General features: G+C 41.5%; 1 long non-coding RNA gene across 2 annotated transcripts in view; it reads left to right on the top strand.

Moving 5' to 3' along the window:
- The window catches only part of LOC132542439 (uncharacterized), a 77167-nt gene extending 64807 nt beyond the window's left edge, over positions 1–12360 (top strand). Inside the window, exons 2-3 of one of the 2 annotated variants that reach the window (XR_009553449.1) lie at positions 11447–11494; positions 12115–12360. This is a non-coding gene — a long non-coding RNA (uncharacterized LOC132542439). Of the gene's footprint in view, positions 1–11413; positions 11495–12114 lie in introns of both variants that reach the window. The other variant, XR_009553450.1, reaches the window with a different exon arrangement.
- The last annotated feature ends 1706 nt before the right edge of the window (positions 12361–14066 follow it).

Here is a 14066-nt window from a genome sequence, read left to right as displayed (position 1 = left end):
AAGCATTATTTTGATACCACCAAACTCTTTGACTTAAAATTAAGAGTGGGAAAATTACAACCATTTTATTAAAATTGCTAATGAAATATGGGGTATTGCCACAAGGAAAGAGAAAGTTAAAAAGTATACACAAGAAAATAGAGACAGTAGCACAGCGGGTTAAGCGCAGGTGGCGCAAAGTGCAATGACCTGAGAAAGGATCCTGGTTTGAGCCCACAGCTCCCCACCTGCAGGGGAGTCACTTCACAAGTGGTGACACAGATCTGCAGGTGTCTCTCTGTCTCTCCTCCTCTGTCTTCCCCTCCTCTCTCCATTTTTCTCTGTCCTATCTAATGACGACATCAATAACAACAACAATAATAACTACAACAATATCAACACAAGCAACAAAAGGGAAAATAAATACATAAATATTTTTTTAAAGTTTTAAAAATAGAGAAACAGGGACATCTGCTGAGGGCAAAGATTCATGATGCACATGAAATTGTGGGAGTATTACAATCCAACACCTTTGTACACAGATCCACTAGTACAGCTATTAAGAGATGCTCATTTGGGGATATTCCGGCCCGAGCTGTGCAACTTGATTTTGTGTGTATACATATCTGTGATTGGTGGTATTGGGTGAAAGAGATGTTTTGGATCACCTGTGTAATTGTTATTCTAGCACTGACAGTCAGGAGTTTGCATTCCAGTGTACCACTGTTGCTGTGACCTTGTCTATCAGGTCTCGAAGACACGGCAGGAACGAAAATCCCTGGGACTCCAGGCAGAAGTGTTTCCTGGGAATACGAAGTCATCAATTTTGGTTTTTCTCTAATTGTTACAAAATGCATTTTGAAGGCTTACTGTTTTGTTTCATATATACAATGTTCAATCTAGACTCTGTAGAAGCATTTTTCCTAAGGAAATTCGTTGCAAATTTTGTACATATAAATACAATAGTATGTCAGAGAAACCTTACTCAAAGCCAGCGCCAGAAGATGAAGACCAGTTGGTCACTCTAGCACACCATCTGATAGGGCATGACCCATTAAATCCTAAGAAACATGTACACAGGGAACCTCTACTACAGACAACAACAGGGCAGCAGGATTTTGAGCCTGTTATACAGATAAAGGATCATATACACAGTATTCCTGTTTTTATTACATGTTAATTAGGCAACCAGAGGGCACATTCACATTCCTGGAAGGAGATGGTTCTCTAGATACTCCCCTACCAGACAAGGCCTATCAGCCCAAAACCTTAGAATCATATGCAGCCCATATGATCTTAAAACCTCTTATCGAAGAATGTATTCACCAATACATAGCTCAGAGTTATTGGAGGGAATTTAAAACATTGCACGTCAGGCAAGTGCAGGCACTGTGAGCTGGTATATGGGATGGCTCAGTTGTCTCTCAAGCTCCCCCTAGGCCATTGGACCTTCCGGGGCTTCTAGGCCCTTGGGACCAAGGGGATGGAATGTCACAAACAAGAATATTCAAGCATTCAGTTGTGTCCCTTACATATACCAGATGAAGAAAACACAACCCCTTCAACACAAGGGCTGAGACCTTAGATTCCTGAAAAAATATGTTGTAGGTAACTTATGTCCAAACTTAGAATAGAATAATATTAATGTACAAGGAGTGTGAACTGAGTGTTGTGACTTATGCCCAAATTTAGACTAGAATAATATTAATGTATAAGGAGTGTGAACTTAGAATACTAAAGAGTGTACTTGAAACAATAATAATGTACTTGAAATAATAATATGTACATGAAATAATAAGTGTGTACTTAAGACATATATAAGAAGTGTGAGGATATTGTGAAAGTATTCCTTTGAGTGTGAAATGGTTAAATAGACTGGAAATATTAGGATAAGTTGTTTAAGATTAGAGTGTTTGTTAGAGTTAAAGTGAATATTCAAGTGTGAGAATATTATTTTGAGTTTGAAATGTTAAAATGCTTTTTTAAGTGATGAAACATTGTTAAAATTAAAGTGCTAAAATGCTCTCAAGTTTTAAGTGACAGAGGAATGTGAAAGATAAAACTTAGAACCTCGGCCCCCAAGTCCTGCAGGCCTGCATAGATAAATCCTATGCAGCATAAACGCCCAGAAATGCCCCTGCATAAGATAAAGTTTCCTGCAGAGCAAGCCTTATGCGGCCCCCTTAGTTCTTTGAAATGCCACTGCAGGCCAGCATAAGATAAAGTCATGTGCAGGGCAAGCTCAATGCAGCCCCTGAGTTCTCAGAAATGCCCCTTACACCGGCATAATATAAAGTCCTTTGCAAGGCAGGCCCTACATCTGTATCGCCTGATAAAGTTAGACCTACATGTCAGGAAGACCCCAATTCTCAGTGGCTGGAAATGACCTAATCCACACCCCAGCCTACCTCAGGGACAAAAGCCCCAGATATTTGGACATGGATGGCAACTTTTGAAAGGCCTGCTACTCTGTAAGTTCAGAAGCCCGCATCCGGCATGGCAATCAACACACCGTGACGGTCACGGAGGTGTCTTCAGATTCACTGACCAGACCGAGGAAAGGACTCAGACCAGCTACCTGGACCAGCACAGGACAAGATCAGGACAAGAACCAGGACCAGAACCGGAACAGATCTGGACCAGGACCAGAACCAGGGCCCATCCAAACAAGGACTCTGCCTAGACCAGCTTCCTCAAGCTGAGGACATCATTTGTCATGACCTTACCAACGCACCTCCCTGTCTTATACTGAGGAGGTATTTGGAATACATAATTATGATTATAAGAATTTGACGTCAGGATATTAAGATTTTTAAATTGCATTTCAATAACTTATTTTAATGTAAGTAATGTTAAGAGTGCAACTTGTTGTTAAAGTGCCATCTGGTGTCAGTAAACGAATACTACAGCACATGTAAAATAACAGCCTAGGTCTCCATTGGCAGATTCTTTACCCTATTAAATTCATTAATATCAGGGTCATTTTTTAGTCTATGCTCACGACAGTTTCCAAAGCTGTGCACACCTCCCACATTTAGTACTAGTATTAAACAAGAGGAAAATGTCTTGGAAATATTTCTAATTCTTTCTGACTGTTTTCAATGCAGCTTGTAAAAATTCATAGAAAGTTGCACAGAGAAGGAGACCACCCAGGACCGAAACAAGACAGGACTAGAATGACCACAGGAACCCAGTAAATCACCCGTGAGTACAAACACATGTGGCTGGTGACAGAGAGGAGAGAGGAGCCTAAGGAGAGATTAAGTGACTGCTAACAGTTCAGCAGTTTATCAGTTGAGACACCACCACCAGTCTGCTCCACCAACAAGGGGACAGCTTAAGAGAGGAGAGGACTCCCCAGAGACTCACCAAGTACAACTCTGAGTCTCCATTGCTACTACCCTCAGAATCTGGAGCAGCAACAGGGAGGGACACCAGGGGACAGAGATCTAACCAGGAAAGTCAGGAGAAGACCTATACCTCAGTGGCATAGCTGAGGGGCTGTGAAAGTCTCTTTGCATAACCACTGGATTATCTCTGCCACACCCTGCTTTATCTCTTGGTCAGGAGTCAGTGATTAAGCTAAGAAGCCTATTGATAGTTCAAAACCCTCAGGCTCCCATAGCCTACAGGGAAGGGAAAAAAAGAGGCTTTTAAATCACTGAGCTCCAACTCAGGGATTCAAAAAACTTCCACCACTGTAAACCCTTTAATTAACTTACATAGACACAAGTCAATCCAGGCAATAGTGATCAATAATTTGAAAAGTACTGATAAAGGGAACTCATAACATAATATATAAAATGGTTAAAACAACAAGAAAAAATATTGGAGACTCGAACCAGGACAAGAGTCCAGCTAAAAGTCCTCCAGAGGGTGAAGCACAAAACAATGAGTTCAACAACCAAACATCAGCTAAGGAAATAATAACAGGAGTGAGTAAAGAATTTGAAAAAATTGTAATCAGAAATGCAGGAACAACAAATGAGAATATGGAAGAAAATTCTAATTATCTCATGGTTATTAGAGAGCTGAAAGCTGAAATCACTGAGCTAAGAATGCAACTAGCTGAACAAGCTAAAACAGTATCAGAGTAGGGCAACAAAATAAATGAACTCCAGAAAGCAGTAGAGGGCAGAGAGAATAGAATCTATGAGGCTGAAGACAGAATTAGCAAGATTGAGGATGAATTAGAGACAACTAAAAAAGAAGAGATCTCAAAAAGAGATTAAGAGATGCTGAAAACAACAACAGAGTCCTATGGGATGACTTCAAAAGAAACAATATACGCATTATTGACTTACCAGAGGAAGAAAGAGTAGGAGAGGAAGAAAGCATTCTCCAGGCCATAATAGCTGAAAATTTCTCTAGTCTAGACAACATCAAAGACATAAAGATTCAAGAAGACCAGATGGTCCCAAACAGAATTAACCCAGACCTAAAGACACCAAGACATGTCATACTTAGAATGGAAAGGAATAAGGATAAAGAAAGGATCCTGAAAGCTGCAAGAGAAAAACAAAGAGTCACCTACAAAGGAAAACCCATAAGATTAGCAGCAGACTTCTCCATACAAACACTACAGGCCAGAAGATAATGGCAAGATATCTATCGAGTGCTCAATGAGAAAGGCTTTCAGCCAAGAATACTATATCCTGCTAGACTGTCATTCAGACTAGACAGAAGAATCAAAACCTTCTCAGACAAGCAATAGTTGAAGGAATCAACCATCACCAAGCCTGCCCTGAAAGAAGTTCTGAAAGGTCTCCTATAAACAACCAGACCACCACAAATAGGACATATATCAAAACACTCTAAAACTATACAAGAATGGTGTTAAAATATCTTCAATCTTTGATATCAATAAATGTCAATGGCGTGAATTCACCTATTAAAAGACAATGAGTAGGAAGATGGTCAGAAAAACACAACCCAACAATATGTTGTCTTACAGGAAACTCACCTAACTCAACAAGACAAACACAGACTTAAAGTGAAAGGATGGAAAACTATCATACAAGCCAATGGCCCACAAAAAAGGGCAGGAACAGCTATTCTCATATCTGACATGATAGACTTTAAAATAGACAAAATTAAAAAAGATAGGAATGGACACTACTTAATGCTCAGAGGATCAGTCAATCAAGAGGACTTAACAATTATTAACATCTATGCACCCAATGAGAAGCCATCTAAATATATCAAACTTCTACTGAAAGAGCTACAGCAATACATTAACAGTAACACAATCATAGTAGGGGACTTCAACACCCCACCTTCTCAACGTGACAGATCATCCAGGCAGAAAATCAGTAAAGACATAAGGGAGCTAAATGAAGAGATAGATAAACTAGAACTATTGGACATTTTCAGAGTCATTCATCCCAAGAAACTGGAATACACATTTTACTCAAATCCACATGGGTCATTCTCAAGGATAGACCATATGTTAGGCCACAAAGACAGCATCAGCCAATTCAAGAGCATTGAAATCATCTCAAGCATCTTCTCAGATCACAGTGGAATTTGACACTTAACAATCAACAAAAGATTAGTAACAGTGCCAAAATGTGGAAGCTCAACAGTACACTTCTTAACAACTTCTGGGTCAAAGAGGAAATCAAGGAAGAAATCAAAATGTTTTGAGAGTTCAATGAAAATGAGGACACAAGCTATCAAACTATTTGGGACACAGCTAAAGCAGTCCTAAGAGGGAAGTTCATACCTATACAAGCACACACTAGGAAACAAGAAAAAGCACAAATAAACAGCCTGATTGCACATCTTGAAGACCTAGAAGAAGAACAACAAAGGAATCCTAAAGCAACCAGAAGGACAGAAATCACTAAAGTTAGGGCAGAAATAAATAACATAGAGAATAGGAAAACTATACAAAAGATAAATGAAAGTAAATGTTGGTTCTTCTAAAGAGTAAACAAAATCGACAAACCTTTAGCCAGACTCACAAAACAAAAAAGAGAGAAGACCCAAATAAATCGGATAGTAAATGAAAGAGGAGATATCACAACAGACACCGCAGAAATTCAACATATCATGCGAGGCTTCTATGAACAACTATATGCCACCAAGCTAGAGAACCTGGAAGAAATGGATGATTTCCTAGATACCTACCAACTTCCAAAACTAAGTCAAGAGGAAGTGGATAACATGAACAGGCCCATCACAGCTAATGAAATTGAAACAGTTATCAAAAATATCCCCAAAAATAAAAGTCCTGGACCAGATGGTTTTACAAATGAATTCTACAAAACCTTCAAAGAAGAACTAATACCTCTACTTTTAAAAGTCTTCCAGAAGACTGAAGACACTGGAATACTCCCTGCCAGCTTCTATAAAGCCAACATCACCCTGATACCAAAAGCAGACAGGGACACAACCAAAAAAGAAAACTACAGACCAATATCTCTGATGAACATAGATGCAAAAATATTGAACAAAATTCTAGCCAACCGGATACAGCAGTATATCAAAAAGATTGTTCATCATGACCAAGTGGGGTTTATCCCAGGCATGCAAGGTTGGTTTAATATACGTAAATCAATCAATGTGATCCACCACATCAACAAAAGCAAGACCAAAAACCACATGGTCATATCAATAGATGCAGAGAAAGCCTTTGACAAAATACAACATCCCTTTATGATCTAAACACTACAAAAAATGGGAATAGATGGAAAATTCCTGAAGATAGTGGAGTCTACATATAGCAAACCTACAGACAACATCATACTCAATGGTGAAAAACTGGAAGCATTTACCCTCAGATCAGGTACTAGACAGGGATGCCCACTATCACCATTACTATTCAACATAGTGTTGGAAGTTCTTGCCATAGCAATCAGGCAGGAGCAAGGAATTAAGGGATACAGATTGGAAGAGAAGAAGTCAAACTCTCCTTATTTGCAGATGACATGATAGTATACATGGAAAAACCTAAAGAATCCAGCAAGAAGCTTTTGGAAATTATCAGGCAATACAATAAGGTGTCAGGCTATAAAATTAACATTCAGAAGTCAGTGGCATTCCTCTATGCAAACACTTAGAAGAAATTGAAATCCAGAAATCAGTTCCGTTTACTATAGCAACAAAAACAATAAAATATCTAGGAATAAACCTAGCCAAAGAAGTGAAAGACTTGTATACTGAAAATTATGAGTCACTACTCAAAGAAATTGAAAAAGACACAAAGAAGTGGAAAGATATTCCATGTTCATTGGTTGGAAGAATTAACATCATCAAAATGAATATATTACCCAGAGCCAACTACAAATTTAATGCTATCCCCATCAAGATCCCAAGCACATTTTTTAGGAGAATAGAAAAAATGCCAAAAATGTTTATCTGGAACCAGAAAAGACCTAGAATTGCCAAAACAATCTTGAGAAAAAAGAACAGAACCAGAGGCATCACACTCCCAGATCTCAAACTGTATTATAGGGCCATTGTCATCAAAACTGCTTGGTACTGGAACATGAACAGACACACTGACCAGTGGAATAGAATTGAGAGCCCAGAAATGAGGCCCCACACCTATGGACATCTAATCTTTGACAAAGGGACCCAGACTATTACATGGGGAAAGCAGAGTCTCTTCAACAAATGGTGTTGGAAACAATGGGTTGAAACATGCAGAAGAATGAAACTGAATCACTTTATTTCACCAAATACTAAAGTAAATTCCAAGTAGATCAAGGACTTGGATGTTAGACCACAAACTATCAAATACTTAGAGGAAATTATTGGCAGAACTTTTTTCCGCATAAATTTTAAAGACATTTTCAATGAAACGAATCCAATTACAAAGAAGAACTAAGGCAAATATAAACCAATGGGACTACATCAAATTAAAAATTAAAAAGCTTCTTCACAACAAAAGAAACCACTCACAGAATGGGAGAAGATCTTTACATGCCGTACATCAGATAAGAGTTTAATAACCAACATATATAAAGAGCTTGCCAGACTCAACAACAAGACAACAAATAACCCCATCCAAAAATGGGGGGACATGGACAGAATATTCAACACAGACGAGATCCAAAAGGCTGAGAAACACATGAAAAAATGCTCCAAGTCTCTGATTGTCAGAGAAATGTAAATCAAGACAACAATGAAATATCACTTCACTCCTGTGAGAATGTCATACATGAGAAAAGGTAACAGCAGCAAATGCTGGAGAGGGTGTAGGGTCAAAGGAACTCTCCTGCACTGCTGGTGGGAATGTCAATTGGTCCAACCTCTGTGGAGAACAGTCTGGAGAACTCTCAGAAGGCTAGAAGTGGACCTACCCTATGACCCTGCAATTCCTTTCCTGGGGATATATCCTAAGGAGATATATATAACACATCCATCCAAAAAGATCTGTGTACACATATGTTCTTAGCAGTACAATTTGTAATAGCCAAAACCTGGAAGCAACCCAGGTGTCCAACAACAGATGAGTGGCTGAGCAAGTTGTGGTATATATACACAATGGAATACTACTCAGCTGTAAAAAATAGTGACTTCACCATTTTCAGCCGATCTTGGATGGACTTTGAAAAAATCATGTTGAGTGAAATAAGTCAGAAACAGAAGGATGAATATGGGCTTATCTCACTCTCAGGCTAAGGTGAAAAACAAGATTAGAAAACACAAGTAGAACCTGAAATGGAATTGGTGTATTGCACCAAAGTAAAAGACTCTGGGGTGGGTGGGAATAATACAGGTCCATGAAAGATGATGAATGACATAGTGGGGGTTGTATTGTTAAATGGGAATATGGGGAATGTTATGCATGTACAAACTATTGAATTTACTGTTGAATGTAAAACATTAATTCCCCAATAAATAAATTTAAAAAAAAAAAAGGAAACTTGCACAGAAGGGTGGGTAGATAGCACCTTGGTTATGCAAAGAGACTCTCATGCCTGAGGCTCTGAAGTCCCAGGTTCAATCCCTACAACACCAAAGCCAGAGCTGAGAAGTGCTCTGGTAAAAAAAAGGGGGGGTGGGGGGAGTCGGACAGGGGGTTAAGCCGCACTGCAGCACGTGAAGCGGCCGCAAAGTCGCTGCACAGGATCCTGCATCTGGACCAGCTCCAGCAGGCCAGTCCCTCCTTGCCGCAGACACGCAGCTGGCGGCCACCTGCAGCCGCACAACCGCGCAGGCGCCGCGCACACTCCGGAACCGCAGCCCCGCGCCTGCGCAGACGCGCCGGTCAGCCCGCGGCCAAGGCCAGAGGCCGCCGTGCTCAGGGACACACCCCCGCCCCGCGGGTCCGCCCCCCGGTCCCCGGCCGGACCCTGTCCGGGACACCCTGCGCCCGCCCCAGCGGCTCACGCCGCGCCCCCGCGGGCCCCGCACCTCCCCGCAGCTCCGCGGGCCCCAAAGCGGGGCGAAGGGAAGCGGGACCCAGACCAGCAGGGAGGCGGCGCAGAATGGCCAGAGGCGAGGCTGGCGCACCTCCCCGACTCACGCAGAGCCCCAGGTCTTTAAGGCCGGTCACACCGAGGCCTCGCTCTACTCCCACCGACACCCGAGGCCCAACAGCTGCGACTGACCTGAGGCCGCTATGCAACCGACTACACAGCCAATGTGCAGCAACAGCTCGAGCCTGCCGCCCATCCGCGCGTGTGCAGGACCCCGCTGGCGCCGCTTGGCCTGACGGGAGCTGTAGTCCACCTCCTCGCCATCAGTCGCGGGAGAAGAGCCGTGCGAACTATAGGTCCCAGCAGCCCGTGGGGCTGGCCTAAGCTGACCTCCCGGAAACAGATGTTTCTGCCCAGGAGCCCAGTGCTGCCTCTACCCTGGTGGTTCAGGGTCGGCTTCTTGTGAATTTTAAGGAGCCTGAAGCTCTAGATAATGAATGAGTGAGCTGCTCTGCGCCATGGTGATTTAATGAGAAATCTAAGCTGTTTCCTATTTTTATTGATTTGTATTTATTTTGGACCAAGAAAATTGAGAGTAGGGGCCAGGTGATGGTGCACCTGGCTGAGCACGCGTTACAGACATGAGACTGAAATTATCTTCACTTATTTATTGAACAGAGACAGCCAAAAATCAAGAGGGGTCCTAGCACTGTGACGTGTGGGCTCAGCTAGGTGCATCACCACACAGCCCCGCTTTTTTTTTTTTTTCTTACCAGAGCACTGATCATCTCTAATTAAGCTGGTGCAAAGAATTAAACCTGAGATTTGGAGACTAAGTCACTAGAGTTTCTTTGCATAAATAACTATTAAGGTCTCATCCCTGCCCATTGTATTTATTTATACATTACTTTCTCTTTTTTTATTTTATTTTAACAAAATCATAGGATGGGTGGGTACAACTCCATACAATTCCCGCCACCCAATCTCCATTTCCCATCCCCTCCCTAATAGCTTTCCCATTCTCTATCCCTCTGGGTGTATGGACCCATGGTCGTTGTGGGCTGCAGAAGGTGGAAGGTCTGGCTTCAGTAATTGCTTCCCCGCTGAACATGGACGTTGACCGGTGGATCCATACTCCCAGTCTGCCTCTCTCTTTCCCTAGTAGGGTGGGTCTCTGGGGAAGCAGAGCTCCAGGACACATTAGTGGTGTTGTATGTCCAGGGAAGTCTGGCCAACATCCTGATGGCATCTGGAACCTATTGGCTGAAAAGAAAATTAACATACAAAGCCAAACAAATTGTTGAAGAATCATGGACCCAAAGGATGGAATAGTGGAGCTGAAGTGTTGGGAGGTACTCACTGCAAACTCTAGTGTACTACTGCTTTCAAGTATATATTTGCCCTAGTTTATGTGTGAACATATGCTCTATCTCAGGGGACCTGGTCTATATCTAGGTTTTGGGACTTTGTTAAGAAGTGAACCATCTGGGATGGAATTAAAGAATACTATGAAAGGAAAGGTCTCACTGATGTAATGAAGCTGAAGGGTTGTCGTTCCACACCTGAAGTCTCTGGACACAGTCTGAGCTGAAGCATGTTGAGGTGGCACTTGTTGTGTTGATTATGTTGAAATCGGTGGATGCAATATTATTTGATAAGAATTTGGAGAAGCATGTGGGAAAGTGGGCCTTACCCTAGGGTCCCAGGACTGGGGGAAGTTTAGGCTCTATAGTGGAAATGTGAGGTTCCTGCTGTCTTAGGGTTCAAGAAGACAATGGATGATTAGTGTTATCATCACATTATTTGGTAATTGGGTTAGCTTTGAAAAGTCCCTTTGTTAGACATACAATCAATATTCCCCCTCTCATATTAATTAAATACTGATTTATATGACTACAATTTAACAGGAGTGTACATAAACACCATTCCTACCACCAAAAGATTGTGTCCCATTCCACCCACCCCACCCCCTGCCGGCCCAGGAAGCCACATGTCCACCCTCCCCCTCACCACAGGGTTTTTACTTTGGTGCCCAATATTTATAAATTTCTTTGTCTGACTAGAACACTGTTCAACTTTGGCTTCTGGTGGTACAGGGGATTGAACCTGGCACTTTGGAGCCTCAGGCATGAGAGTCTCTTAGAGTAACCATTATGCTATCTGTCTCCACCACCCCAGAGTAACCATTATGCTATCTGTCTCCCCCACACGCACACACACTAATGGCTGTCTAGTTAAATGCAAGGCTGGTGCATGGAAGTAACACATTTGTTAGAGAAAAAAGTTTTAACCCTGATACATCATGGTTTGAGGGGCAATTACTGACACCATTTGAAATGAAAGCCACTAAGTGCTCAGCCCAGGGGCCTGAATGAGAAGATGCCACTTATTCTTGGGGAGCTGACTATCCTGGAATGCAGAAGGACAGTCTGTGAAATGCATCCACAGAAAAGAGCCTTGTCCAGTTGCTGCAGAGTGAGAGGAATGCCAATCCAGCCAACCGTAACATTTTTCACACAGGGAAGCACTGGAAGAGAGGGTTCAGGGAAGGGGACAGCAGAATACACAAGACCACTGAGCTCCTGGGAAGACTGTATACAGAACCACAGGAAAGTCTGTGCAGACTAATGGACCCCTTAAACAGAGACAGAAAACTTTCTCTGCCCAAAGTTAACGCAAAAGACTGGTAAAGCAAAGAGCACTGCTTCTGTGTCAGATGACACCTATCCAGAATTAGAGACGTTCTTTCCCTTTAATCCTTCAGATTTTGAGAACTTTTCACCTGCTTTCAGAACATCAGATTGCATACCTGCCCTTGAGTGGTGTGCCCCTCATGATTCTTGAGCAGGACAAGGAAGTTGACAGGCTGCTGAACCTGGGTCTCCCTTCCCCCGTGAAGATGTTCACCCCACTGTGGGAATCTGATAGGTTCCAGTCTCCTTCAATCATTCTGTCAACCCTGGATGCTGAATTGCCACCTATTTGCTATGACTGAACTATTTAAACTTGACACTTTGTGGTTTTTGTGTGTCTAACTTTGTATTAATAAAGCAGTTCTTTAACATAAAGAAGAAAAAGAGAGACAGGCTGGGAATATGGATCAACTTGTCAATACCCACGTTGAGCAGGGAAGCAATTAGAGAGCCACACCTTAAACCTTCAGCTCCCCATAATGGCCATGGGTCTATACTCCCAGAGGGATAAATAGGAAAGCTATCAGGGGAGGGGATGAGACCTGTAGTTCTGGTGGTGGTAATTGTGTGGAGTCATCTAATACTATGGTTTTTGTCAGTGTCTCCTTTTTAAAAAATATTTATTCCTTTTTGTTGCCCTTGTTATATTTTACTTCCTATGACAGAGAGAAATTGAGGAGGATGTAGATTACTGGATAACAGTTCTTTTTGGCCTCCACTTTTTTTTCTGTCACCAGGGTTATTTCTCCCCCCCCCCTTTTGTTGAAGCCTTGTTGTGGTTATTATTGTTATTGTTGATGTCACTGTTTTCACTTATTTTTGCTTTCGGTTCCCGTGCAATTAAGTTTGTAGCTTCGCAGGTGGGAGACAGACGACCAGGGACTCATGGCTGAGCTGTACACAGTATCTCTTTATTCATGCAGAATGCAGCACACTCTAAGCAAGCTAAGCTAAACTAAACTAAACTTCACAATCCTGTCCTTATATATACTTGCCATTAGGGCATAAACAGGATGTGACATAGAGAGGGTGGAGCAAAAAGAGACTGGTGAAAATCAGGGTGTGACAAGGAGAGGGGGCAGAGCAGGCAATAATTCTACCACTGAACCACCAATGCCCTGGAGGGAGGGTGGTGCTTACTTAACAGTGGTTATGTAAATAGAATACAGTGTTAAGCAGGGGGGATTAAACCAAATGAAACAGAAGGGGTTTTTAGAAGCAGAATTAGAAGCATACCAACAGTGATGAACATGTTGACAAATTTCTATAGAGGAGACTTCTGCATATGTTTTTATCTAAATATTTGATGATTTTTAGCCTATCAAATCATTTATCAGTCTGGAGCAAAATTTTAAGTCTTTATTTTCTTTAGTAGGATACAGAAAAATCATCAGAGAAGGGGGTAGAGGGAGCAAGACATCTGCAGCACTTTTTCACAACTTGCAACTTGATAATCAAAATTAGATAGCATGAACTAGAACATGGGTAAAAGCCCCCAGTGTCCACATGCAGGGCACAAGCTTTCACAGGCTGGGAGGCAGTGCTGAAGGTGGCTCTCTTTCCCTTACTACCATCTCCCAGTCAACTTCTCTCTGGCTTACCAAATAAAATAAAAGTATTTTAAATAAAATGTATAAAAGTGAAATTATAGAGAATATATATTTTTGAACTAGACAGATACAATTTATGCAAAAAGAAAATAAAGATTTACATATTATAGTATCCATTGTTATTCCACTTATCAAATATTTACATATTATATATATTTTTACATATTATATGCAATACATTATATGCAATACATATTATATATATTTACATATTATATGCTATAACATTTACATATTATAGCATCCATTGTGATTCCACTTATCAAATAATATTGCAATACCAGCCAACTCCCACAGATGTATAGTGTTTATTTCTCCTTCCCTCTCCTTCCACTCCCAAGATATGTATCTGTAGCTTCACTCTCTCTTTCCTTTTTTCTCCTGAAATATTTTTCAATTTTATTATTTATTAT

Source organism: Erinaceus europaeus, chromosome 13 (genome assembly GCF_950295315.1).
Source record: "Erinaceus europaeus chromosome 13, mEriEur2.1, whole genome shotgun sequence".
Taxonomy (NCBI): Eukaryota; Metazoa; Chordata; class Mammalia; order Eulipotyphla; family Erinaceidae; genus Erinaceus; species Erinaceus europaeus.
This window is presented reverse-complemented; position numbering and strand designations above follow the sequence as displayed.